At 50.2% G+C, this 26,128-nt stretch overlaps 1 long non-coding RNA gene across 4 annotated transcripts in view; it reads left to right on the forward strand.

Moving 5' to 3' along the window:
* Positions 1-25,037, forward strand: part of LOC117867768 — a 37,886-nt gene extending 12,849 nt beyond the window's left edge. The window contains exons 1-4 of one of the 4 annotated variants that reach the window (XR_004643496.1): positions 168-1,221; positions 21,674-21,784; positions 22,744-22,840; positions 24,908-25,037. This is a non-coding gene — a long non-coding RNA (uncharacterized LOC117867768). Of the gene's footprint in view, positions 1-167; positions 1,222-21,673; positions 21,785-22,743; positions 23,144-24,907 lie in introns of those variants that run through there. The other 3 variants (XR_004643497.1, XR_004643495.1, XR_004643494.1) reach the window with 3 other exon arrangements.
* Positions 25,038-26,128: the final 1,091 nt, after the last annotated feature.

A 26,128-nucleotide genomic window follows, 5' to 3' on the forward strand; every position in this document is an offset into this window, starting at 1 on the left:
CCTGAGAGTCCTTGCCAATACAGCTAGGGAAATGAAAGTATTTTAGTTTATTAAGCCATAGGGGACAACTTAGGGACCTAAGCTTCAGGTCTGAAAATACATAGTTAGCCCTGCCAGATAAAAGCCTGTCTAAGCCCGTTGTCTTTCTGAAGCAGAAAAACTGATCTCCATGCAGTATATAATGGGGAGGTCTTTTTGGATGAGATCTTGAAAAACTGGCTGCTCTGCGTGGATATTAAAGCTCTCCTGGCCCTTTTTGTAAGGGCCTGTGTTTGCCACAGTGTCCTTAGGCAAAATTTCCCCTTCTCCCTCGAGGGTATGTTATGCTGAACACAACTGTCTGCCTCGCTTAGTGCCGCCAGCTGTCTGCTGGATGGGTGGTTCATCTTAGCAGTCACTCAAGAGATCCCAGAATTTACTCTGCTTCCCAGACCCCTTTCTGTTGCAGTTTTAGTAGGACAAAATGGCCCTTCCCTTGTAGAGTTCCAGTGCCAAGGAGTGCTGCTGGGCCCAGATGGATCACATACTCTTGAGAATTGAAACAGCTGGTACAATTATTTGACTCCAAAAGGTATGTCAGCTTCAAGGGCGATGAGTCTTACTGGGAATGTCCCCATTTTGCAGGACTGCAACACCCTGCTAAGCATTCACCAGAGCACTTTACCAAACCAACCCTGTTAATAAATGGAAGCCTATTGACTCCCAACTGGGACCATCTGCCAGTGAGAGAATGTAAATTGACTCTGAATTGGGACCACCTGTGAGCGACTGCCTTTTGCTGATGTGATCGCCTGAGTGCGTTCCTGCTGATGGCAGGCTGAGGCCATCTGGTGAGGTTTGGGGAGTGTGTAGATGTTAAACTGAGCTGGTGAGGCCTTAGCTCCTTGAACACAAACGGCCGAGGTTCTGCCACCTTGTCCAGTGTGTTTATCGAGAGCTTTACTAAACAAAGCCCAGGAGTGAGTGGATTCCTATTGATTGCTGCTTGGGATCCTTGGGTGAGTTTCTGTAACTGTCGCTATGTAAAACTGAGTTGGTGTGGCCATAATAATAATACCACCACCTAGCTCTTGTGTAGTGCTAATCACAGACCTGGAATCTCAGAGGAGCCAAAAAATACCCACCAGCAGTGAACCGTAGCTGAGCTGGTAAACGATGGGGGAACGGCAAGGAGCTTAAGGCAGTTTGGACAAAGTGCGGGACTTGCAATGTTCTGTACAGGTGAGTTCATCTTGATTCCTCATTGCCTCGGGGAGCTAGCAGTGCTGGTACCTGGCAACTCCTGCCACTAGGTAGCTGTTGATGTGGGGCCAGTCTGAGCAGAAGCACCCCCTTAAGTATGGACCTACTTTAAGTGTGGGCCTATTTTATCAAGCATTCTTAAAACTACAATACCCATCTGGGGAAGTGAGGAAATAGACTGACAGAGCGAGACAGGTACCCAGAAGTCACCTATTACAGAACAGGCCTAACAAGGAAAATAACAGAACACCACTGGCCATCATGTACATCCCCCAGCTAAAACCTCTCCAGCACATCATCAGTGATCTACAACCTATTCTGGAAAATGAGCCCTCACACTCACAGATCTTGGGAGGCAGGCCAGTCCTCGCTTACGGACAGCCCCCCAACCTGAAGCAAATACTCACCAGCAATTACACACCACACCACAGAAACACTAACCCAGGAAACAATCCCTTTAACAAACCCCGATGCCTACTCTGTTCCCATATCTACTCTAGCAACACCATCAGAGGACCCAACCACATGAGCCACACCATCAGGGGCTCATTCACCTGCACATCTACTAGTGTTATATATGCCATCATGTGCCAGCAATGCCCCTCTGCCATGTACATTGGCCAAACTGGACAGTCTCTACGTAAAAGAATAAAAGAATACACAAGTCAGACATCAGGAATGGTAACATACACAAGCCAGTAGGAGAACACTTCAATCTTGTGTGACAAATTCCTCCTCTATCTTGGTGGGTCCTGCGCTTATTGGCAGATTTTCTTGCCTCAGAGATTCACCATGTGGGTTGGGGAACAGCCCAGAGACCTTCCCCTCTGGAAGAACCCACAGTCCAGGTCAATTGGGAGGTTTGGGGGGAACCCAGGCCCGCCCTCTACTCCAGGTTCCAGCCCAGGGCCCTGTGAACTGCAGCTGTCTATAGTGCCTCCTGTAAGAGCTGCATGACAGCTACAACTCCCTGGGCTACTTCCCCATGGCCTCCTCCAAACACCTTCCTTATTCTCACCACAGGACCTTCCTCCTGGTGTCTGATAATGCTTGTGCTTCTCAGCCCTCCAGCAGCACACCCTCTCACTCTCAGCTCCTTGCGCCTCTTGCTCCCAGCTCCTCACACTCACACCACAAACTGAAGTGAGCTCCTTTTAAAACCCAGGTGCCCTGATTAGCCTGCCTTAATTGATTCTAGCAGCTTCTTCTTAATTGGCTCCAGGTGTCCTAATTAGCCTGCCTGCCTTAACTGGTTCTAGCAGGTTCCTGATTACTCTAGTACAGCCCCTGCTCTGGTCACTCAGGGAACAGAAAACTACTCATCCAGTGACCAGTATATTTGCCCTCTACCAGACTCCTGTAGGGGATCCTTTAGCGGTGGGCGGGCTTTGCCCACCCACTTCCTGGATCCCAATAGGACCAGACTCCTGTACCCCACTGGTCTGGGTCTGTCACACTTCCTAGACATTCTATAACAGATGTGTTATAGACATTCTATAACAGATGTTATAACATCCTATAACAGGGAACAGATGGGCAGGATCCCCTGGGAGAATAACATGAAGGGCAAAGGGGTCCAGGAGAGCTGGCTGTATTTTAAAGAATCCTTATTGAGGTTGCAGGAACAAACCATCCCGATGTGTAGAAAGAATAGTAAATATGGCAGGCGACCAGCTTGGCTAAACAGTGAAATCCTTGCTGATCTTAAATGCAAAAAAGAGGCTTATAAGAAGTGGAAGATTGGACAAATGACCAGGGAGGAGTATAAAAATATTGCTCAGGCGTGCAGGAGTGAAATCAGGAAGGCCAAATCACACTTGGAGTTGCAGTTAGCAAGAGATGTTAAGAGTAACAAGAAAGGTTTCTTCAGGTATGTTAGCAACAAGAAGAAAATCAAGGAAAGTGTGGGCCCCTTACTGAACGAGGGAGGCAACCTAGTGACCAACGATATGGAAAAAGCTAATGTACTCAATGATTTTTTTGCCTCTGTCTTCACGCACAAGGTCAGCTCCCAGATTGCTGCACTGGGCAGTACAGCATGGGGAGAAGGTGACCAGCCCTCTGTGGAGAAAGAAGTGGTTCGGGACTATTTAGAAAAACTGGACGTGCACAAGTCCATGGGGCCGGATGCGCTGCATCCGAGGGTGCTAAAGGAGTTGGCGGGTGAGATTGCAGAGCCATTAGCCATTATTTTTGAAAACTCATGGCGATCGGGGGAGGTCCCAGATGACTGGAAAAAGGCTAATGTAGTGCCCATCTTTAAAAAAGGGAAGAAGGAGGATCCGGGGAACTACAGGCCAGTCAGCCTCACCTCAGTCCCTGGAAAAATTATGGAGCAGGTCCTCAAGGAATCAATTATGAAACATTTAGAGGAGAGGAAAGTGATCAGGAACAGTCAGCATGGATTCACGAAGGGGAAGTCGTGCCTGACTAACCTAATTGCCTTCTATGATGAGATAACTGGCTCTGTGGATGAGGGGAAAGCAGTGGATGTGTTATTTCTTGACTTTAGCAAAGCTTTTGATACGGTCTCCCACAGTATTCTTGCCACCAAGTTAAAGAAGTGTGGGCTGGATGAATGGACTGTAAGGTGGATAGAAAGCTGGCTAGATCGTCGGGCTCAACGGGTAGTGATCAATGGCTCCATGTCTAGTTGGCAGCCGGTTTCAAGTGGAGTGCCCCAAGGGTCGGTCCTGGGGCCGGTTTTGTTTAATATCTTTATTAATGATCTGGAGGATGGTGTGGACTGCACTCTCAGCAAGTTTGCAGATGACACTAAACTAGGAGGCGTGGTAGATACACTAGAGGGTAGGGATCGGATACAGAGGGACCTAGACAAATTAGAGGATTGGGCAGAAAAAAACCTGATGAGGTTCAACAAGGACAAGTGCAGAGTCCTGCACTTAGGACGGAAGAATCCCATGCACTGCTACAGACTAGGGACCGAATGGCTAGGTAGCAGTTCTGCTGAAAAGGACCTAGGGGTCACAGTGGACGAGAAGCTGGATATGAGTCAACAGTGTGCTCTTGTTGCCAAGAAGGCTAACGGCATTTTAGGCTGTATAAGTAGGGGCATTGCCAGCAGATCGAGGAACGTGATCGTTCCCCTTTATTCGACATTGGTGAGGCCTCATCTGGAATACTGTGTCCAGTTTTGGGCCCCACACTACAAGAAGGATGTGGAAAAATTGGAAAGAGTCCAGCGGAGGGCAACAAAAATGATTAGGGGTCTGGAGCACATGACTTATGAGGAGAGGCTGAGAGAACTGGGATTGTTTAGTCTCCAGAAGAGAAGAATGAGGGGGGATTTGATAGCAGCCTTCAACTACCTGAAGGGGGGTTCCAAAGAGGATGGAGCTCGGCTGTTCTCAGTGGTGGCAGATGACAGAACAAGGAGCAATGGTCTCAAGTTGCAGTGGGGGAGGTCCAGGTTGGATATCAGGAAAAACTATTTCACTAGGAGGGTGGTGAAACACTGGAATGCGTTACCTAGGGAGGTGGTGGAGTCTCCTTCCTTGGAGGTTTTTAAGGCCCGGCTTGACAAAGCCCTGGCTGGGATGATTTAGCTGGGAATTGGTCCTGCTTTGAGCAGGGGGTTGGACTAGATGACCTCTTGAGGTCCCTTCCAACTCTGATATTCTATGATTCTATGATTCTATGATTCTATGTAAAAGTAGCCATACTTGAACAAAAAAACTTCAAAAACAGACTTCAAAGAGAAACTGCAGAACTAAAATTCATTTGCAAATTTAACACCATTAATTTGGGCTTGAATAGGGACTGGGAGTACACTACAAAAGCAGTACTCACTACAAAAGCAATTTTCCCTCTCTTGGTATTGACACCTCCTCATTAATTATTGGGAGTGGACCACATCTATCCTGATTGAATTGGCCCTGTCAACACTGGTTCTCCACTTGTGAGGTAACTCCCTTCTCTTCACGTGTCAGTATAATAATGCCTGCATCTGTAACTTTCACTCCATGCATCTGAAGAAGTGGGTTTTTTACCCACGAAAGCTTATGCCCAAATAAATCTGTTAGTCTTTAAGGTGCCACCGGACTCCTCGTGGTTTTTGTGGATGCTGACTCACACGGCTACCCCCTGATGCTTTAACATCTGCTATACAAGCTAGAGCCCCGTGCTATTTTGGCCCTTTTGGCAGAATATAAGTGTTGACAGTGCGGGGGGGGGGGGGGGGGGCTTATAGGGCATAATTAAAATCCAGACGTCCCGATGGTATTGCCTGTTCTTGCTCAGATGTTGTGATTTCCTTGGTGTCTCTAAGTCAGCACTAACTAACACGGCTGCTACTCTGAAATAAGTCAGCACTGGTGTGATTGGTTAGCCCTGCAGCAAAGCAGTGTGTAAGAAATGACCCATGGAGCTGGAAGAGGCTAACAGAGCTGGCCAGCTGCAGTTCATTCAGTGCAGAGGATGCCCAGTTTATGGCATCGGGTCAGAGCTAGTGGAGAACTTTTGTCAAAACGTTTTCTTCCAATGCAAAATGGTTTTTGAAAGAAACAAATTTTTCAAGGTCAAATTTGATGTATTTCAAGATTTTCAGTTTTTCAACTAAAGGAAAAATTTCAGATTGTTTCCTATTGAAAAATTGTGTATCACTTTTAAAACCCAGAAACGAAATAGAATCTCAGGGTTGGAACGGACCTCAGGAGGTCATTTAGTCCAACCCCCTGCTCAAAGCAGGACCAGTCCCCAACTAAATCATCCCAGCCAGGGCTTTGTCAAGCCTGACCTTAAAAACCTCTAAGGAAGGAGATTCCACCACCTCCCTAGGTAACCCATTCCAGTGCTTCACCACCCTCCTAGTGAAATAGTGTTTCCTAATATCCAGCCTAAACCTCCCCCACTGCAACTTGAGACCATTACTCCTTGTTCTGTCAACATGCATAGGAATGGGCATCATTTGGGTTTTTCAAACCCTTTTCCCTCTATCTCGGAAAAGGAAGGGACGCCCCAGATAGTTACAGACAATTTTTCAAAGGAAATTTGGAAATAAAAGTTTGAAATTTCAAAATTTCCTGGGAAACCCCCCAGCCCTACTTGGGGCAATGTGTGTGAGCACCTGCCACGAGCCAGGCAGCATCTCGGAGTGGCTCACAGTTTTGAGGGCCCCCAATAATCGCGTCAGTCTCATGGCTAAGAGCATGCAGCACATATAGAAAGCTGCATGTGGGTGACTGTGAAGCTATCCTAGGGACCAGGCTGGGGATAATTAGATGCTGGGAATCACTCAGACAAGGCAGGCAGAATCCTGGCTCAAGGAGTCAGGAGCGGCTTCCATTAAATGGGACCCTCCTTGGAGCACTCTGGGGATGGAGGTTTATTCACCACACACCAAGGGTGTATTAAAAAGGGACAGTGTTTGATACAGGAAATATGGGGACTTGGACTTCCCTAGGGAGTCCTAGCAGTGCAAGATCACGTGGGCCCCTTTCACCTTCTTGGCTTTTTGATCTCCCACAGAAGGGTCAGAATCTGAGGCCTGGTCTACACTAGGCGTTTATGTCGAAGTTAGCGCCATTACATCGAATTAACCCTGCACCCGTCCACACTGCGATGCTATTTAGTTCGACATAGAGGTCTCTTTAATTCGACTTCTGTACTCCTCCCCGACGAGGGGAGTAGTGCTAAATTCGACATGGCCATGTCGAATTAGGCTAGGTGTGGATGGAAATCGACGCTAATAGCTCCGGGAGCTATCCCACAGTGCACCACTCTGTTGACGCTCTGGACAGCAGTACGAGCTCGGATGCTCTGACCAGCCACACAGGAAAAGCCCCGGGAAAATTTGAATTTGAATTCCTTTTCCTGTCTGGCCAGTTTGAATCTCATTTCCTGTCTGGACATCGTGGCGATCACAGCAGCACTGGCAACGATGCAGAGCTCTCCAGCAGTGATGGCCGTGCAGTCTGTGAATAGAAAGAGGGCCCCAGCATGGACTGATCGGGAAGTATTGGATCTCATCGCTGTGTGGGGCGATGAGTCCGTGCTTTCTGAGCTGCGCTCCAAGAAACGGAATGCAAAGATCTATGAGAAGATCTCAAAAGACATGTCAGAGAGAGGATACAGCCGGGATGCAACGCAGTGCCGCGTGAAAATCAAGGAGCTGAGACAAGGCTACCAGAAGACCAAAGAGGCAAACGGACGCTCCGGATCCCATCCCCAGACATCCCGTTTCTATGAGGCACTGCATTCCATCCTCGGTGCGGCCGCCACCACTACCCCACCACTGACCGTGGACTCTGAGGATGGGATATTGTCCACGGCCGGTTCCTCGGACATGTTAGCGGACGGGGAAGATGAGGAAGGAGATAAGGAGGACGAGGCAGTCGGCAGCGCTCACAACGCTGATTTCCCCGACAGCCAGGATCTCTTCATCACCCTTACAGAGATCCCCTACCAACCCTCCCCAGCCGTTACCCCGGACACAGAATCTGGTGAAGGATCATCCAGTAAGTGTTGTAAACATCTAAACATTTATTTTTAACAGAACAGGAATATTAACAATTAAAAGAATGGGTTGTTCATGATTACTTTGCCCTAGGCACTTAACGGTTCAGTCATGGGCAGTGCAAGTTTTGAAAAAAAATCTAGCAATGTCCGGTTTTCCGTGATTGTCCTGCCCAAGCCGCTCTACTGTTTAGTCCCTGCTACTGCAGCTAGAGTAAAATGCGGTCTATATGTGCAGGGATAGAGCAGTAATCCTCCCGGGACATCTCGATGAAGCTCTCCTGGAGGTAATTGGAAAGCCGTTGCATGAGGTTCCTGGGGAGAGCGGCCTTATTGGGTCCTCCGAAGTACGACACGTTGCCGCGCCACGAGACTATCAAGTACTCGGGAATCATTGCTCTGCACAGCAGGGCGGCATACGGCCCTGGTCTTTGGAGGCTTTCCCGGAGCATTCTCTCTCTCTCGCTGTCAGAGATCCTCATCAGGGTGATGTCGCCCATGGTGACCTGCTTTGAATTAGGTAGGGGAATGTTAGTGTTGGGACTGCTTGCTCGTTCCTTTACAGAACTGTAACCGCTGGTTTGCAGCCACGCGGTGGAGGCGGGAGAGGGGCTGCCGAAAGGGATCGTTCCTGGGGACAGCCGCGAGGGGGTGGGACAGGGGCAGAGTTCCCGCTTGCCGGATTGCTGGCAGCAGGTACTGACATTGCTTTAAATGTGAAATGAGGCCAGTGGTAATATAAAAGTTTTAAACTGCCACAAGTCTACGGCTTACCATGTCTGCCTGCAACAGAAATTCCGTTGTGCTGCCCCGCTTCTCAAATGTGCTGTGGAAGACCCCAGGCACTGAATGCGAAGGCCGAGAATTCGACCTTGTGCTGAGTGCGCATGTGATAGGTGCTGTGCATGGTCTTGTTCACAGAGAAAGACTATGTTCTTGGTTCACAACTACATTTATCTTTCTGAGGAATTCACTCCCTTTTTCCCATTCCCACAGCCACATCTGCGACTGTCTCACAACCTAGCCTGGCATCACACTCCCAGAGGCTAGCGAAGATTAGGCATAGGAAGAAGAGGACACGGGAGGACATGTTCTCTGAACTTATGGCCTGTTCCCAAGCCCAGGCAGCACAGCAGACCCAGTGGCGGGAGAAATTGACCCAAATGCAGCAAGCAAACATGGATCGGGAGGAGAGGTGGCGGCAGGAAGACCAGCAGGCGACTCAAACGCTGCTTGGACTACTGAGGGAGCAAACAGACACGCTCCGGCGCCTTGTGGATGTTCTGCAGGAACGGAGGCAGGAGGACAGAGCCCCGCTGCAGTCCATCTCTAACCGCCCTCCCCCGCCACCAAGTCCCATACCCACCTCACCCAAAGTGCAAAGAAGGAGAGGCGGCAGAGTCCCTGCTAACTCTCACTCCACCCCTGCAGAGAGCTCTAGTAGCAGAAGGCTCTCATTCCCCAAAACTTGAAAAGTTCTTTCCTTCCCGCCTGACACAAGCCCCCGTCCAAGTTTCACCTCCCAGTTCCATGTGTAGTTGATAATAAAAAATACGTTCATGTTAACTACTGTTTCAATCATGTTCTTTTGGAGGAGGAGGGGAAAGGGGGTTGGTAATTGGACAGGACAGTCACCTTTGGCAGGGTACATAGGCGGGGGCAGGCACAGCAGCAGGGCACATACACAGTGCAGTGATGCAGTGACTAGTTACCCTGGTTAGTCTGGGAGGTTGTTTTCATGTTATGTGGTGGGGGGTGGGTTGCTCTGTGACTTTGTGGCGGGGGAGGGCAGTTACAGATCTTAAGCGGCAGTCCTTATGCAGGATCACAGAGCCATGCAGCAGGGGATCTGTAATCGTCCTCCCCCTGCCACAAAGTCACATAGCCCCCCCATACACACAGTCCCGATCAGGAGGGGTGACAGGCTCCGTTGAAACAACCATCCCACCGCAGCGGAGCCCGTCAATCCTTGAGTTTAGAAGCTTCATTCGCGTCACTACACTACACCCGCTCCGCACCACAGTCTGCGTCCCAGTTTTAAAAAATTCCCGCGAAAACAGTATTAAAAAAAACGGTGTGCATTAACAAAGTAGAACTATTTTTATTTCGAAACGTGTGTTGGAAGGGGGTGAAGGGGGTATGTAACTGGGTAGGATAGTCAACATTAACTGGGTAAAGAAACGGGGGCAGGTTCAGCTTCTCTGTACACAAACTTAAAAGTCACAGGTTACCCTGCTCACTCAGGAACTTTGCTTTCAAAGCCTCCCGGATGCACAGCGCTTCCCGCAGGTCTCTTCTAATCGCCCGGCTGTCTGGCTGAGCGTAATCAGCAGCCAGGCTATTTTCATCAACCTCCCACCCCGCCATAAAGGTCTCCCCCTTGCTCTCACAGAGATTGTGGAGCACACAGCAAGCTGCTATAACAATGGGGATATTGGTTTCGCTGAGATCACAGCGAGTCAGTAAGCTTCTCCATCTCCCCTTGAGACGGCCAAAAGCACACTCCACCACCATTCTGCACTTGCTCAGCCGGTAGTTGAAGAGTTCTTTTTCAGTGTCCAGGGCGCCAGTATAGGGCTTCATGAGCCAGGGCATTAGCGGGTAGGCTGGGTCCCCGAGGATGACTATAGGCATCTCCACATCCCCAACAGTTATTTTGTGGTCCGGGAAGTAAATACCTTGTTGCAGCCGTCTAAACAGACCAGAGTTCCTGAAAACACGAGCGTCATGAACCTTGCCCGGCCATCCCACGTAGATGTTGGTAAAACGTCCCCTGTGGTCCACCAGTGCTTGCAGCACCATGGAAAAATAGCCCTTTCGGTTAATGTACTGGGTGGCTTGGTGGTCCGGTGCCAGAATAGGGATGTGAGTTCCATCTATGGCCCCACCGCAGTTTGGGAATCCCATCGCTGCGAAGCCATCTATGATCGCCTCCACGTTTCCCAGGGTCACTACCTTTGGCAGCAGTACATCAACGATTGCCTTGGCTACTTGCATCACAACAACCCCCACGGTAGATTTGCCCACCCCGAACTGGTTCGCGACTGACCGGTAGCTGTCTGGCGTTGCAAGCTTCCAGAGGGCTATGGCCACTCGCTTCTGTACACTCAGTGCAGCTCGCAACCGGGTGTCATTGCGCTTCAGGGCAGGGGACAGCAACTCACAAAGTTCCAGGAAAGTTCCCTTCCGCATGCGAAAGTTTCGCAGCCACTGGGATTCATCCCAGACCTGCAGCACTATGCGGTCCCACCACTCAGTGCTTGTTTCCCGTGCCCAGAATCGCCGTTCCACGGCATCAACATGACCCATTGCCATCGTGATGTCCTCGGCGCTGGGTCCCCTGCTTTCTGAGAGGTCTGTGCTACTCTCAGACTTCAGGACATCACCGCGGTGCCGTAGCCTCCTCGCCTGACTTTTCTGCATCTGCCTCAGGGAAAGGTGTATGATAAGCTGCGAGGCGTTGAGAGCGGCCACAACTGCAGCGATGGTCGCAGCGTGCTCCATGCTCGCAGTGCTGTGGCATCCGCGCTGTCAATGACTGGAAAAGTGCGCGAACTGATTTCCCGCCGGCGCTTTCAGGGAGGGAGGGCGGGAGTGATGGACGGATGACGACAGTTACCCAAAAGCACCCTCGACACATTTTGTTACCCAGAAGGCATTGCCGGCTACACCCAGAATTCCAATGGGCAGAGGGGACTGCGGGAACTGTGGGATAGCTGACCACAGTGCACTGCTTCGAATGTCGACGCTTTCACCGTTAGTGTGGACTCACAAAGTCGAATTACTGTCCTTAGTGTGGACACAGACGTTCGACTTTGCAATATCGATTCCAAAAATTCGATGCAAGTAAATTCGAACTACTCTCGTAGTGTAGACAAGGCCTGACAGATTAGTTGCAGACTAGCAAGAAGACCAGCAAGGCAGCCCCGCATTGCTCTTCCACACCCCTCTGGATGGAGCGGTCAGGCAGTAACAGGACAGGCCCAGGGACCTCATAAAGATCAACACATAAAGGCCTCATGTTCTGTTTGATAAGTATCACAGACCGTACAGTTCTTAAAGCACACACTGGCCTGGGCATTCAGGTTATGTGGGCACTTAAATCATGTCTAAAAATGGCTCCTGTTGGGTGGGGGCTCCACCATCAACATGCAGAGTCACTCCCCCGGGCTGGGTTCACACAGCTAAATGGAGGGAGGCAGTTGTTTGCATAGTGACTGCATGAGCTCAGCGTTTGTGATGGGACTCAGGTTTCACGCTCCGTTCTGTTCTGAGCTCTCGCTCAGAGGCACGTTCCGATCACACCTACGGCTGATGACAAACTGTCTGCTTGAAGCCTGTCCAGGTTGGCCTTGGCAGCCTCCAGAGGCGGGCTGGGTATCCTAACACCAGCTTGGACACTGACTCTCCCTGCAGCTTTTGCCGGGTCACATGTAGCTACATTTTCAAAAGCGGCCAAGGATCCGGGGCTTTAGGGCCTGATTTTCAGAGGTGCTGAGCACAAGCAGCGGCCCTTGGCTTTAAAGGACACTCTAAAGCTTGGGGTCTGGACCAATGCCTTGTGGTCGGTTCAGCTGCTCGCTGAAGTCACAGATCCTCTGCTGTGTCTGCCCTTCACTTCCAGTTCCACACGGGCGGACCGTTATCACTGGGCTGCTCCTCGTCACCATGCTCCTGTTCAGAGCTCACAGCCGTCTTCACCCACAAGCACGCCTTGACTGTGGTGGGCTTTACATTCGAGCGCCTCTTCTTTTCCCCAGGACAGCTCTGACCTCCCATCTCAGAATGAATGTGCAAAGGCTTCACCCTGCCTCTTGAAACGCTGCTTATGGGCTGGCTGAGGGGCTCACTGGCTCCAGGGCTGGTCAGCTGCAATTCCTAAATGGATGGCTCACCCCAAGCTTTATTGGCTCCAGCGCCAGTGGCAGGATTCCTGGGTTCCAGCATGGACTGGCAGCTTCCTTTCCTGGCTCCTTCGCTGGTGGCTGGGAATGCTGACACCAGACCAGCCTGCACTGCCCCATGAAAATACTGGAGAACGAATCTGCATCAATTAAATGTTTGATATTTGCATACAATTTGCATACTTGCAGCTAATACCCCACATCTGTGCCTCTTGCCCCTTTTCCTATCTGTCTCCTTCCCTTCACCTTGAGTTCCTGAGAGCCCCTCCCTCCATCCTGAGCCACCCTTTGCCTCTCCCTCCCCAAAGTGCCATAATTTGTGACTGGGCTCTCCAGAAGGAAAACATCCTCATTATACCTACGATGGCACATGGCCAGTAGCAAAAATCCCAACAGCCAGTGAGGACACTAGGTGGGGCAGGCTCAGAGTTACTACAGAAAATTCTTTCCCAAGTATCTTGCCCAGATGCTTAGGATCTAATGGATCACCATATTTAGGGTCAGGAAGGAATTTCCCCCTGGGTCAGGTTGGCAGAGATCCTGGGGGGAGGAGGGGTTCGCTTCCTCTGCAGCATGGGGCATAGGTCACTTGCAGGTTTAAACTAGTGTAAATGGTGAATAGAATCATAGAAGATCAGGGTTGGAAGGGACCTCAGGAGGTATCTAGTCCAACCCCCTGCTCAAAGCAGGACCAATCCCAACTAAATCATCATGGTGGATTCTCTGTAACTTGAAGTCTTTAAACCATGAGTTGAGGATGTCAGTAACTCAGCCAGAGGTTAGGGGTCTGTTACAGGAGTGGGTGGGTGGGGTTCTGTGGCCTGCGAGGTGCAGGAGGTCAGACTAGATCAGGGGTAGGCAACCTATGGCACACGTGCCGAAGGCGGCACATGAGCTGATTTTCAGTGGTACTCTCACTGCCCAGGTCCTGGCCACCGGTCCGGGGGGCTCTGCATTTTAATTTCATTTTAAATGAAGCTTCTTAAACATTTAAAAACTTTATTTACTTTACATACAATAGTTTAGTTATATATTATACACTTATAGAAAGAGACCTTCTAAAAACGTTAAAATGTATCACTGGCACGTGACCTCAAATTAGAGTGAATAAATGAAGACTCGGCACCCCACTTCTGAAAGGTTGCCGACCCCTGGACTAGATGATCACAATGGTCCCTTCTGGCCTTACAGTCTATGATGGGGTGGCCAAACTGCGGCTCTTTTACAGTGACGTCTTGTGTTTGACTGAGTGGGTATTCACCCACGAAAGCTCATGCTCCAATACATTTGTTAGTCTATAAGGTGCCACAGGACTCTTTGTTGCTTTTTACAGTGAAACTGTGGCTCCCGGAGCCCCCCAAGCACCCCTCCATATTCTCTGCCTACCAGACTGGGGGGGGGGGGAGTAACTTGGGGCTTCTGCCCTGCAGTGGGGTGGTGGGGTTAGGGGCTTCTGCCAGAGACAACTGGTGCCTGCTAAAGTGGGGGGGGGCACAATTTAAAGGTTTGGGTCCCCCAGTTGCTTGAATCACACCCATACCCCAGGCACACACCCCCTTCTTATCCTCAGCGGTCCCTCCCTGCAGCTCCCAGGTGTTAGTTCTGTGTGGAGAGGCAGCAGCAAACCGCTGGGAGCAGCAGGGAGGGGCCTCTGCTTTAGCTCCTTGGGGAGAGGCAGCAGGGAAAGCAGAGGCTGTCCCTGCAGCTTCCAGCTGTTTGCCACTATCTCCCCGATGGCCGGCCGCAGCTTGCCGGCTTTCCCTTCCACTCCTGCCCACCACCCGGCAGCTTGGGACGTGGACCCTTGTGGTGGGCAGGAAGCCGAGCTTACAGCAATACAGCTGCGTAGTGGGAGTTTAAAAACTTTTTTCCAGGTGCTGGTTGCTCGCTGCCATGCCAGTGGAGCCAGGAACCCGTCTCCACCTTCTCGGCTTCTAACCCCCCACGTGCGCTCGTCATGCTGTGTGCACTGGCGACAGAAAACTATAAGGATTTGATTTTTCTCAAAAACCAACAACCATGGACCACCTGTGTCACATCCACGCCCCTTTCGCAAATAGCCTGGACTGTGGGCCCCCCACACACAGACATAGACACAAGCCGAGGGCACCGCGGGGGTTACAAAATCAGACCAGTTGCATGGCAGGCAGGTGTACTGTGGCAGCAGAACAGGGACAGAAAAGGGCACCTTGGGCCATAGCTGGAGCAATGTACTGGAATTCCAGCTACAATTACATTTTATGAGGTAAATTGCCAAAATTAGATACAGGGATTGCACATGGCATTTTTAATCAGTTCCTCAGTGCTGTTAACTTTTTACTGCAAACCAGTTCCTGCAAAGATGTATTTGCTTTGCAGTGCATTGCAAGCTGATCTACAGCTGAGATAAAAGAATTGCAGGCAAAGGTTGTGCTCTATTTTAGCACACACACTGCAAGGCAATGCAGCCTTCTGGGGCCATCCATACAGGTGATATTTCCCTTCCACTCCGGCAGCAATGCGGGGACACCATCTGACTTAATAGCAGCCCTGCATCTTATTATCCTGCTGTGCCCACCACAGCCCATGCGTAAAGAGCCGTGTCATCCACGGAAAGGCTGGCAAACCTGCGGAGGCAAAGGCAGGGTTAAGGTCAGGTGTTAGCAGGGTGGAACCCCCAGTGTAGGCTGGCCTTTGGTGTCTAGGTCTGGATGGCACAGCAGTAAACATGTCACGGCCCGTTCTAGCTTAGTGCTCCCACCATTGGTAGCACTGGGGACGTGCATTGGCAATCTTGTATGGTGGATTCTGATCAACTTGTGATTAGAGCAGGGCTGGGGGATACATCTAACCCCCACACACACACACCCCTAGGGATGCAGCTGAAGGTAAGTGAAGCTGAGCTGAAATCAGAGCAAGACCCAACATTAGACGAGACGGCCCAGCCTGAGAGTACATCAGCCCTGGACCTGGGGGTGCGACTCCCATCTCGCTCGCTCTACAAGTAGAAGGTAGCCATGGCAGCGTGAGTGGAAGGAGGTGCTAGCCACCCCGAGCCAGAGACCACAGACACCCCTCCTGCTGCTCGCCCTACTGTGGCTACACCCTGGGGTTAGTGCGCGAGCTCGCTCAGAGCTGGTGTGGGTGTTTCCTCGAGCTGGGGCTCGCTGTGCTAGCTCCAAGTGCAGACATATCCTTAGGCCCAGCTGATTCCGGAAGGAAAGTGTCTTGCCACTTGATTTGGCCGCTTTCAGTGTTTAGCCTCTCTCCAGTCTCAGCAGAGTCTGGGTTGCATGAAGTGGCATGGTTAGCTGGGTAAAACCTCACCTGAGCCACAGTGTGCCCAGAGCTCGGGGCACTGCCTGGCAAGCACTGTCACTGCCAGGCCTTTAGCAGCAGCAGTGACATGTCTCATTCTTGGCTGAAAAGAGGGCGGTGGCCACTGAAACATCATCACTCCAGAATCTCTTGGCACTAACAGCACCTATAAAAAGCAGATGAGTAATGGAAGTAGAGTCTTGTTTTTAAACCATGTAAGCACTTGGAATGTAACAGGGATTTACAGCTCGTTTATTTCTATAGTAAGCACCATAATGATGCATAAAACAATGTTTGGGGCCGCAGGCCTTTGGCCAATGAGAGAGAAAGAGGAACTGTAAAATGATTACATTAAACACCATCAGGATGAAACGCAGCCACCTGAAATTGCAACATTGAGTAGAACAGTGACTGTTTTCTCTCTGCCTTTACAAATGACATCAGAAGTCCTGGGCCAGATTCTGAGCTCGTTACTCCAGTGTCAACTTGCTGGAGTAACTCAATGATTTCAATTTCTGTAAATCTGACATAACCCCATGTAATAAGTTCAGGATCTGGCCCAGCGCTACAGCAGAGTCTGTAGGCTTGTGACTGGGTGTATTGCCAAGTGGTAGGGACACGCAGCCTGGGTTCTTTTCCTGGTTGTGCCTCTGACTTCTTGTGTGACCTTGAAGTAACATTCACCTCTGTGCCTCAGTTTCTCCATAAGAACAGCTATACTGGGTCGGACTAATGATCCATCTAGCCCGGTGGCCAATGCCAGGTGCTTCAGAGAGAATGAACAGACCAGGTAATCCATCCAGTGACCCATCTGTGTAATTTGTCTGTTTCACAGGGGATTGTGTGGCTTAATAAATTGGTGGCTGTAAATGCTTTGAGCCCCCCCACCCCCTGCTGAAAGCCGAACACGTTGTCAATATGATACTGGTGCAAACTTTGGGGCTTGTTGGTTTTAATTTTGTTCCCTTTCTAAACTGAAGCAAAAAAAACCTCCTTTTTTCAGGATGGGCTAATCACATCATAACCTGAAATGCATCTGGTATAGAAAGCAATGGCAAAGGTTTACCATATAACTTGTTCCCTCGTTAATTTGATGTTCTGTTTTATCTGATCAGGAACCAATTAGTTTCATGGTACACACCACAACAATTTCTGCCCCTTACTCTGAAGGCTTTTGGCGAGTCTAGGTGGCTAATTTGATCAGAACCCACCATAAATAACTGGCAGGAAAATTTATTCAAGATGGACTTCCATCTCTGCTATTTTGTTTATTCCATTTCAAACTCCTCATCATGGGGCATATATTGCAAATCTCTCAGATAAGAGAGAAAGAATCACACTTCAGCCTTGTTTCCCACACTAAGATTAATCAACACCAGCTATGCCCTCCCTATGGAAAAGGGCATCTGAAGAAGTGAGGTTCTTACCCACGAAAGCTTATGCTCCCAATACTTCTGTTAGTCTCAAAGGTGCCACAGGACCCTCTGTTGCTTTTTATGGAAAAGGCATGTTCTGGATTCGGGTTAGCAGCTTGGGTTCAGATACAGTGAAGACACGGCAACTCAGCTTTAAACTTGGTTTAGCAGTTCAAATTCACCTTCAGACTCGCCCACAGACTTTAACCTAAGCCACTAACCCAAGTCACTGTGTCTGCACTGCTGTTTGAACCCAGGTTAGCTGACCTGAGCTAAGAACACACCTTGCATTTGCAGTGAAAACACACATGCACCACTCCTGCTTGGCTGTTGCCTAACCCTGGAGGTGCCGAAATTCACTCGGCGCCTCACCCTGGGGCATGTGCGCTGCTGCCTCCCTCTAGGTGTCTGGACCTAATCTCCCAGCTGAGCCTCAGAGCAATACGCGGACAAGGGCAAGATAGGTGTCCGGCCGCCTAGGTCCTCTGACCACGCCTACCAGCTTGGCTCCCACTCAGAATCCGGCTGGAGGAGGAGGAGGGGACAATTATTTAAATAGCCATTAGGCCAGTAGTGGGAGGGGAGGAGGGTGAGAGCGACTTGCAGCCAGTCATTAGGGCACCCGTGGGAGATGGGAGGCCCTGGGTCTGGTCCCCTGCTCCAGCCAGCCTGTCATTATTTATCCAGAAAGGTACAGCTTCACCAGGAGGGACTGAGCAAGCCCCACAGCAGAGTGTCTGTAGCCTGGTGGTTAGCATGCCTTCCTGAGAGGGGGGAGACCCCTGTTCAAATCCCTTTTCCCCATCAGGCAGAGGGAGGGGAATGCAGCCTGGGTCTCCCACACCCCAGGAGTGTGCTCTAAGCACTATAATACAAGTTACCAGGTGCTGTGGCTCCTCCAGCCATTTTGGGTGGGGTGAGGTAGGCACAAGAAATGCCTTCGGTGCCTAAGCGTCCGGACTCCAGGCAGCGGGTTTCCAAGCAGAGCTAGGTGTCTATCTCTGAGGGGGCGGGGCTTAGCAACCCCCCCCCCCGCCCATCAGCATCTCTCCTTGGCTGGTGTAGGCAGCCCCCGCCTAGCTTGCTGGCTTTGTGGATCATGTTCTAAGGCGCCCGTCTCTCCCCCTTCACGGTACAGAGAGCCCACGCGCCAAACTCGGCTTTGTGGATCACAGGATGTTCCTGTGATTTTTCTAGGCACCGAAAGATCAGGCGCTGTGATGCTCAGGGAATTATAGACCAGTCACTTGCCTTCGGACCCGAAAAGATAATGGAGCAAATAATCAAACAACATGTGTAAGCACCTAGAAGATATTATTGTTATTGGTAGTCTGATGATGACAATAGATGATGTTAATGGGATGAGCGTTGCAAGAAAACCGGTGCGGGAAATTTTTGCACGAGAAAGCTGTTGCACAAGGGCAGTCCCACTCTCCAGCTGTGGAAGCCAGATTCCAGAGACACGAAGAATCGGTACGGCTGGGGACTTCCTTAGCTGCAGTGGGTGACCAGCACATCTTCCACGCTTTTCATGCCCTCCGCAGCACACAGCACGTTGCTGAACCGCCTTCATGGCTGTTGAATCACAAATTGATTTCCTCTGCCCAGTCCACCGGAACAGTCTTCGCATGCTGGAGAAAGGCCGTTGCCCAGGGGCACTTGTGAGACTGGTACTGGAACACTACGGACAGTTCGGGAGTCTGCGTTTTTAAAGGGGTGTTGAAAAGTTGAGCTGGGTGCAGAAAAGAGCCAGAAAAATGGGGCCTGGAGAAAATGTCTGACAGTGAGATCATGCTCTTTAAATCTCCGCTTAGCTTATCAAAAAGACTGAGAGGAGACTTGATTATCAGGGTATAAGGACCTTCACTGGGAAAAAATACTGAGTACTAAAGAGGTCTTTAACCAAGGGGAGGGAAGCAAAAAAAGAACCAAGGGCTGGAAGCTGAAGCCAGACAAATTCAAATTAGAAATTAGGAATTAGTGTCTACCACTGAAGGTGATTAAGAGGGGTCTACAAAATTTGCAGCCATGAAAATCGTGTCACAGCCCATGAAATCTAGTCTCTGGCCTCCAGCTCTGAAGGCAGAGTGGAGAAGTAATGGTGGCATGGTACCATCCTTACCTCTTTACTGCTGCGGGCCATGGCTCTGCCTTTAGAGCTGGGCACCCAGCCAGCAGCCGCCGCTCTCCTGCTGCCCAACTTCAGGCAGCACTGTCACCAGCAGCAGCACAGAGATAAGGGAGGCAATGCTGTGAGCCTCCCACCATAGGCTTGTGACCCCCTTTTGGGCCAGGGCCCCCAGTTTGAGAAACACTGCAGAGAAATCACACATTTTTCATGGGTTGGTCACAGCATAAATAGCAAATTTAATGGATGTGATCAGCTAAATGTGCTATTTATGCCATTCCCAACCCCTAGAAAAATGTGTATTTCTCTGTAATTTAAGCAGACCCCTAGTGATCAACCCCTGGAACAAATTCCCCAGGGAAGCGATGGATTCTCCATCTCTTCATGGCTTCCACTCCTGCTTGGCTTTCTGGAATGTGCTTTAGCTGAACACAACTTATTGGGGTAGCTGGGTGAAATGTAATGGGCTGTGCTATCCAGGCACTTAGATGATCTAATGTTCCCTTGGATCTGTGTGGCACTAGGGAATGCTAATCACTAGGGTGCTATCCACGATGCGACGTAAGAGCCTAAACTCCAGAGTTAGGTGCCCAAGTCCCCCTTTGGGGCTTTGGGCAGGTCCCTGGTTACAGTAAGTTCTAGACTACCAGAACACAGGCAATGTTTGTGCCACTAACTTCCACAGATTTGTAATTTTGCAGGCCACCCCACTTTCACTTGGAGGGATTTTTGTTCAAAGGCCTTTTTCACATTGAAATGTGTGAATGGCAAAAACTGCCCCAGTCTTGACCTGACCTGCCTTGCAGAGTCACCCAACTGTATTCACATTGACACCTGTGCTGAGTGTGAACTGAGTAGAAAGTCGTGCCACTGTTACTCACTTTGCACTGGGCTCAATGACAACACTGGGTGCAGGGTGTGGAGAATCAGGGCATTTATGCAAAGGGTGACTATTAGTGGTTTCCTTTAGCCTTGTCTATACCAGACAGGTTTTGCTGGTACAGCTAATTAGACGCAGCTTATTCTGGGAAAAGGATTCCCCAAATGAAATGAGCTATACTGGCAGAAGGAGTTTATGCTTGTATAACTGTGTCTACACTAGGGATTTTGCCAGTGCAGCTCTGTTGGTAAAATAAGTCACACCCTGACTAACAGAGCTATGCCAGCAAGAAGTGTTCAGGGTGGAGCAGCCCTTTGTCTGCACTCAGGGCTTGTACCTGTGTGGTTACAATCATGCCTGGAACTGGGGCAACACCCCACTGTACATGGGGCTTGTAAAGCTGATCCCAAATTCTCCTTTTTAAAAAAAATAGAAACTTGAGATTTCAACTAAATAAAAGGTGTCCCACAGCCAATGTGTCCTTTCCTTTGACATTTTCATTAAAAAAAAAAATACCCCAAAGCTGAAAAATTTTATCCAAAACTTGACAATTATTCTGTGTGTGACTCAAAAGTTTCACACAAAAAAACAAACAATAAAACCCACAAATGAGTATGGGGGTTTTCAGTGGGATTTCCCCCCCCCCTTCATTTGTCACAATTTCCCCCCAGGGGAAGAACAAAACAAAAACATTTCCCCACCAGCTCTTATAACATGTCATGGTTTTTACTGAAGACTCACATCACATCTGGGTGAAAAGTGTCTCATTGCTATTCTCAAACATGACCCCAAGCAGCAAAACAGCAGGGCCTTTTTGTTTTTAAACTGGACCAAATTTTTCAATATTAAAATAAACAGTGCTGAGGCTTTTTGAACGTGGTGTCAAATATCCCATGCAGTCCTGTCAGCCTCTCCAGCTGTCCCCATTCCTGCTCCCAGTTCTGCGCCCCTGCACCCTATGTCACACTGCTGCCAGCCTGGCAGAATGGCAGTGCTCTGTATCCACTTTGTGCAGCTGCAAATGGCACAACACGGGTGGCCCAACAAAAGGGAATTGGCCTAGTGTCTTGCCATGGCTTCAGCGGAGCACAATTTGACAGGCCGCTCGCCGTACAGGACACGAGTACGTAATAGATTGCTCTGTGGACTAGCTAGCCTGCCAGGGGTAATAAAGCTGTATCCCCAGCTCCCAGGTAAATACCATAACAACGAGTGTCCAATTCAGCCAAGCCCAGCACAGATTGATTCATGGTTTATGAGAGGACTAAATGCCCCAGTCATGCACATTGCAACAGAACACACAGTAAATGCTTTGTCCTTGGCTTTTAAACAGCCCTGAAGCAGGAGGTTCCTGGCAGAGGACACTTGTCGATCCATCCCAAGCTGAACTTGTTGACCTGATGCTCCTCTGTGGACTCAGGCTTTAACTTGAGTGAGATACAAGGTGAGTTTGCAAAGCAGCATCTGCCCTAGCAAAGCCACTGCTCGTATTTCAGTAAGTGCCAGCAACTATGCACTGCTCCAGTGCTAGCAACACAGCAAGCACTAGGGTAGGCCCGATGCAGGCATTGCTACCACGGTCTCACACACAGCCACCCGGTGGTGGTAAAATGCCCGAGCCCTGCCTAGGCTAGCACTAGGCCCCTGCTGCCAGCCCCTGACGCAGAGAAATAATGTTGGTGATGCAGGCCAGGCCTGCCATGGGAAAACTGGAACCCAGAATCCTCGACTACGGCAGCTCCCCAGTGCTAGTCACAGGGAAAGCGGTCCTCAGCTTGGCAGCTCTGGGAGCAGGAACGGTCTTTTTGTTCTGTGCTTGTACAGCCCCCGGCACAGTGGCGGTTTGACCCATGACTGGGGCTCCTTCGTGCTACAGTAATATAAAGAATAACAGCATTAATGCCGTCATCTGACCCTGAGCCCCGGCTCCTTTGACGCTCCCAGCAGGACAGTGCACCAGCGGTGAGTCAGGGGTTTCGAGGGGCACCAGTGCTGACATTGTCGTAGGCCTGATGCCCAGGGATGTCAGCCAGGGGTGGCCAAGCCCTGGTAAAGCTCCACAGGTACAACCCCCTTGGGCAGATGTTTTACATTCAGATTAGCCCTTCTCGGACGTGGGATAAACTGTGCAGGTGCAAGTCCCAGCTCAGCAGTTTACACGGTCTGCACCAATGGTGAACACCAGGGGCTACAATCAGGGCAAATCCCCAGGGTAGGCTGGAGATCATGCTTCAGTGTTGCTGCCTATCACAGACAGTCTGGTCTCTTACATTAGTTGTATTATTGTTGTGTCAATGTGCCCAAAGGCCTGGGTGATGGGCACACTCTATAGAACGAGAGCAAGCATGGTAGCTAAGGCTGTTATTAACCAGCTTTAGCTCACTGTGACATTCACCTTTTCAGATGACACTTTCCATGCTCCAGCTCCTCTCCTGTCCTCACTTGCTCACCAGCCAGCGGCAGGCAGCGTCCGTGTCTAGCGGGCCTAACAGCAGCAGAGGTATGGCTTGGCGTAACTACCCATCCTTGGTTCCAGCAGGCCCCATAGCAGCTGACGTGTCGCCCAGCTGTCTGCAGAGGGTGTTCCAGCAACAGGCCTGACACACTAATGCACTAATTACCCAGTAATAATAGAAACAAAGGCCAGGACAAGCAGTGCACAAGAACCGGAAGACAAGTCTGGCTGGACTCACTCAGCCCTCCCAAAACAAATCCAAAGAAAAAACATCAGTAGGTAATTTATCACTTAAAAACCACATACGGCTCTTACTAGCCCTAACCCACCTCGGGCATGGCTCAGAGCTAGCACCTCTGCTCGGGAGCTGGGGCATCTCCGGGAGGTCAGAACTCTGCAAGAGGAAAGAGGGAGGGCAAAGCATTAGTGAATTTTAAAATTACAGCGAAAATACAGGCAGCGCCATCTCCTCCACGTGGCTCCCAGTAGGAATCAGTATAGAAAATCTTCAGCATTCAAAAATCATGAGTCAGGCCCCCCAAAATCATGAAATTTTTTTTAAGAGAATCAGTGTTAGAACCTTTGTTTACCTTCTGGTTTCGAGCCTTTAGGAATCACATTTTCAAGCTTTCCTCACAGCCAAGTGAGCTAGCAACTTGCTTTAAAGGGGGGGGGGGCTGAAATTCTGATGTATTCACATGACTCCTGGAGCTTGGGCTTTAAGGAAAACACCAAATATTATGCGGTGTTTAAAAAAAACACAAAGAAAATGACAGAGCTGGGCAGTGTCATTGATCCAGAGGATTGGTGCTACAGACTCAGCTTTGGAACAGTCTCTTGGAGGAACCGTTCAGTGGGCCAAACCCCCAGGGGTCTCACTCTTCCTCCAGGGCAGGGCCTGTGGCCTGACCACCTCCTAGCCTGGACTTCTGGGGCTCCAGTCCCCCTGCTTCACACTGTGAGCTCTGTGCAGCGAGTCCCACTGAGCCAGACTCCCGTGGAGCCTTGTGCGCTGTGCAGGGGTTAACGCCCCTCACCCAGCGCTGTCACAACAGCTGGGTTTATTCAGCAGCTGGAGCCCAGCATGGGAAGTCCCCAGGTTAGCCCAGAGAACTGAAGGTGAAAGCACGGCCCATCCTGGTCAGCCCAGGGCCCAGCCAGGGGAACAGTGAACCCACTGTTCAGGCTCCATCTCAGACACTAGCAAATTAGCTAAGTTTAAACTACATCGGTCAGAGATGTGAAAAATCCACGTCCCGGAGCAGTGTTGTTAAGCCGAGCTAAGTCCCCATATAGACAGCGCTAGGTAGGAAGAACTGTAAGTACTGACATACCCCCAGGGCAAGTCCACACTACAAAACTGTCAGCATGGGGTATTGTGGGACGGCCTCTGAAAGGCAGCACCAGTCGACGTAAGCAACACAGTGTTGACATTGAGGGCTTGTCTACACTGGCAATTAACACCCCCCGCCTCCCCCGAGCGCAGCAAGTTGCAGCGCTGTTTATTGCCAGTGTAAACAGTGCCCCGTGCGCCATGACCACACAAGGCACGTTACAGCGCTGCCGCGGCCAGCCAGTGTAGACTAGCCCTGACACTGCATCAACCTCACGACATCGACCTAAGTGCTGCAGCTCTCCCAGAGCTGGATTAAGTTGGTGTAGTGGGGGAGTTATATCGGTGGGAGCTTCATTTTAGGGCATGTCTACATGATGAAATTAGGTCGATTTTATAGAATTCAATCTTTAGCAATCGATTTTATACAGTCGATCGTGCATGTCCCCACTAAGCGGTGGAGTCCGTCCTCAATACCATGGCTAGCATTGACTCACGGAGTGGTGCACTGTGGGTAGCTATCCCACAGTCCCCATTGCCCATTGGAATTCTGGGTTAAGCTCCCAATGCCTGATGGGGCAAAAACATTGTCGCGGGTGGTTTTGGGTACATGTCGTCAGTTTCCCTTCCCTTCCTCCTTGAAAGCAACGGCAAACAATCGTTTCACACCTTTTTTCCTGGGTTATCCGTGCAGACGCCATAGCATGGCAAGCATGGAGCCCGCTCAGCTGCACACTGCTTTTGTGAGCATTGTAAATACCTCACACATTATCCTGCAGTATGTGCAGAGCCTACCTAGGAGTCGGCAGCAAGAGGAAGATTTTGAGGAGGACATGGACACAGACGTTCCTGAAAGCACGGGATGTAGCAATTGGGATATCATGGCAGCATTGGGGCATGTTGATACAGTGGAATGCCGATTCTGGGCCCGGGAAACAAGCACAGACTGGTGGGACCGCATAGTGTTGCAGGTATGGGATGATTCCCAGTGGCTGAGAAACTTTTGCATGCGTAAGGCCACTTTCATGGAACTTTGTGAGTTGCTTTCCCCCACCCTGAAGCGCAGGAATACCAAAATGAGACCTGCCCTGGTGGGGGAGATGGGAAGGATAAGGCCACATTGCTTATTGTAGCCACACTACAAATCAAAGGTGTTTGAATGACAGCCTTCTGTCACTTGGGCCATCCTCTGGAGTTGAGTGGCTGGGTGCCTGGAGCCTCCCCGCGTTCTTGGGCGTCTGGGTGAGGAGGATATGGAACATGGGGAGGAGGGTAGGCTGTTATACAGTGGATGCAGTGGGGGTCTGTGCTCTTGTTGCCTTTCCTGCAGCTCCACCAGACGCCTTATCATGTCCGTTTACTCCCCCATTAGCCTCAGCATCACCTCCTGCATGTTCTGATCTCTCTCACTGTATGCTTTCCTGGCCTCTGCCACTGAATGCCTCCATGCATTCAGCTGTGCCCTATCATTGCAGGAGGATTGCATGATCTCTGAAAACATGTCATCGCGAGTGCGTTTTTTCTAATCTGCGATAACCTCAGGGATGGAGTTGATACGGGGAGTACAGAAACATTTGCAGCTGCAGAGGGGGAAAAAGGGAGAGTAGAATTTAAGAAGATACATTTCTGAGAACAAAAGGGAGACTCTTTCACAGTGAATCAAGCAATTCACAGCAGACAGCACGTGTTTTAGGTACAAGGTCGCATTTTGCCTTTTATATTGAGCACCTGCCGGTATAGTGACACATCACACATGGCTGGATAACAAAGTTCAGTTTCCAGGCAGCCATGGTAAGCCAAAGGGTACGTGGGGTTGGCTTCTGCGTTCATAACATGTGGGAATGGTTTCAAACTGCAGTGCCCTCCTTTCCCATAGCCATCAATGCCGCTTGGTTTTGCCATTTAAAAGGAGGGCCTGTAGTTGCCGTTTAAAAGTAGGGGCTGCGGGTTTTGGGGTGGAAGTGCAGCACACCTCTCCCCCCACCTTCCCCCACATGGCT

Source organism: Trachemys scripta, chromosome 19, assembly GCF_013100865.1.
Source record: "Trachemys scripta elegans isolate TJP31775 chromosome 19, CAS_Tse_1.0, whole genome shotgun sequence".
Classification (NCBI taxonomy): Eukaryota; Metazoa; Chordata; order Testudines; family Emydidae; genus Trachemys; species Trachemys scripta.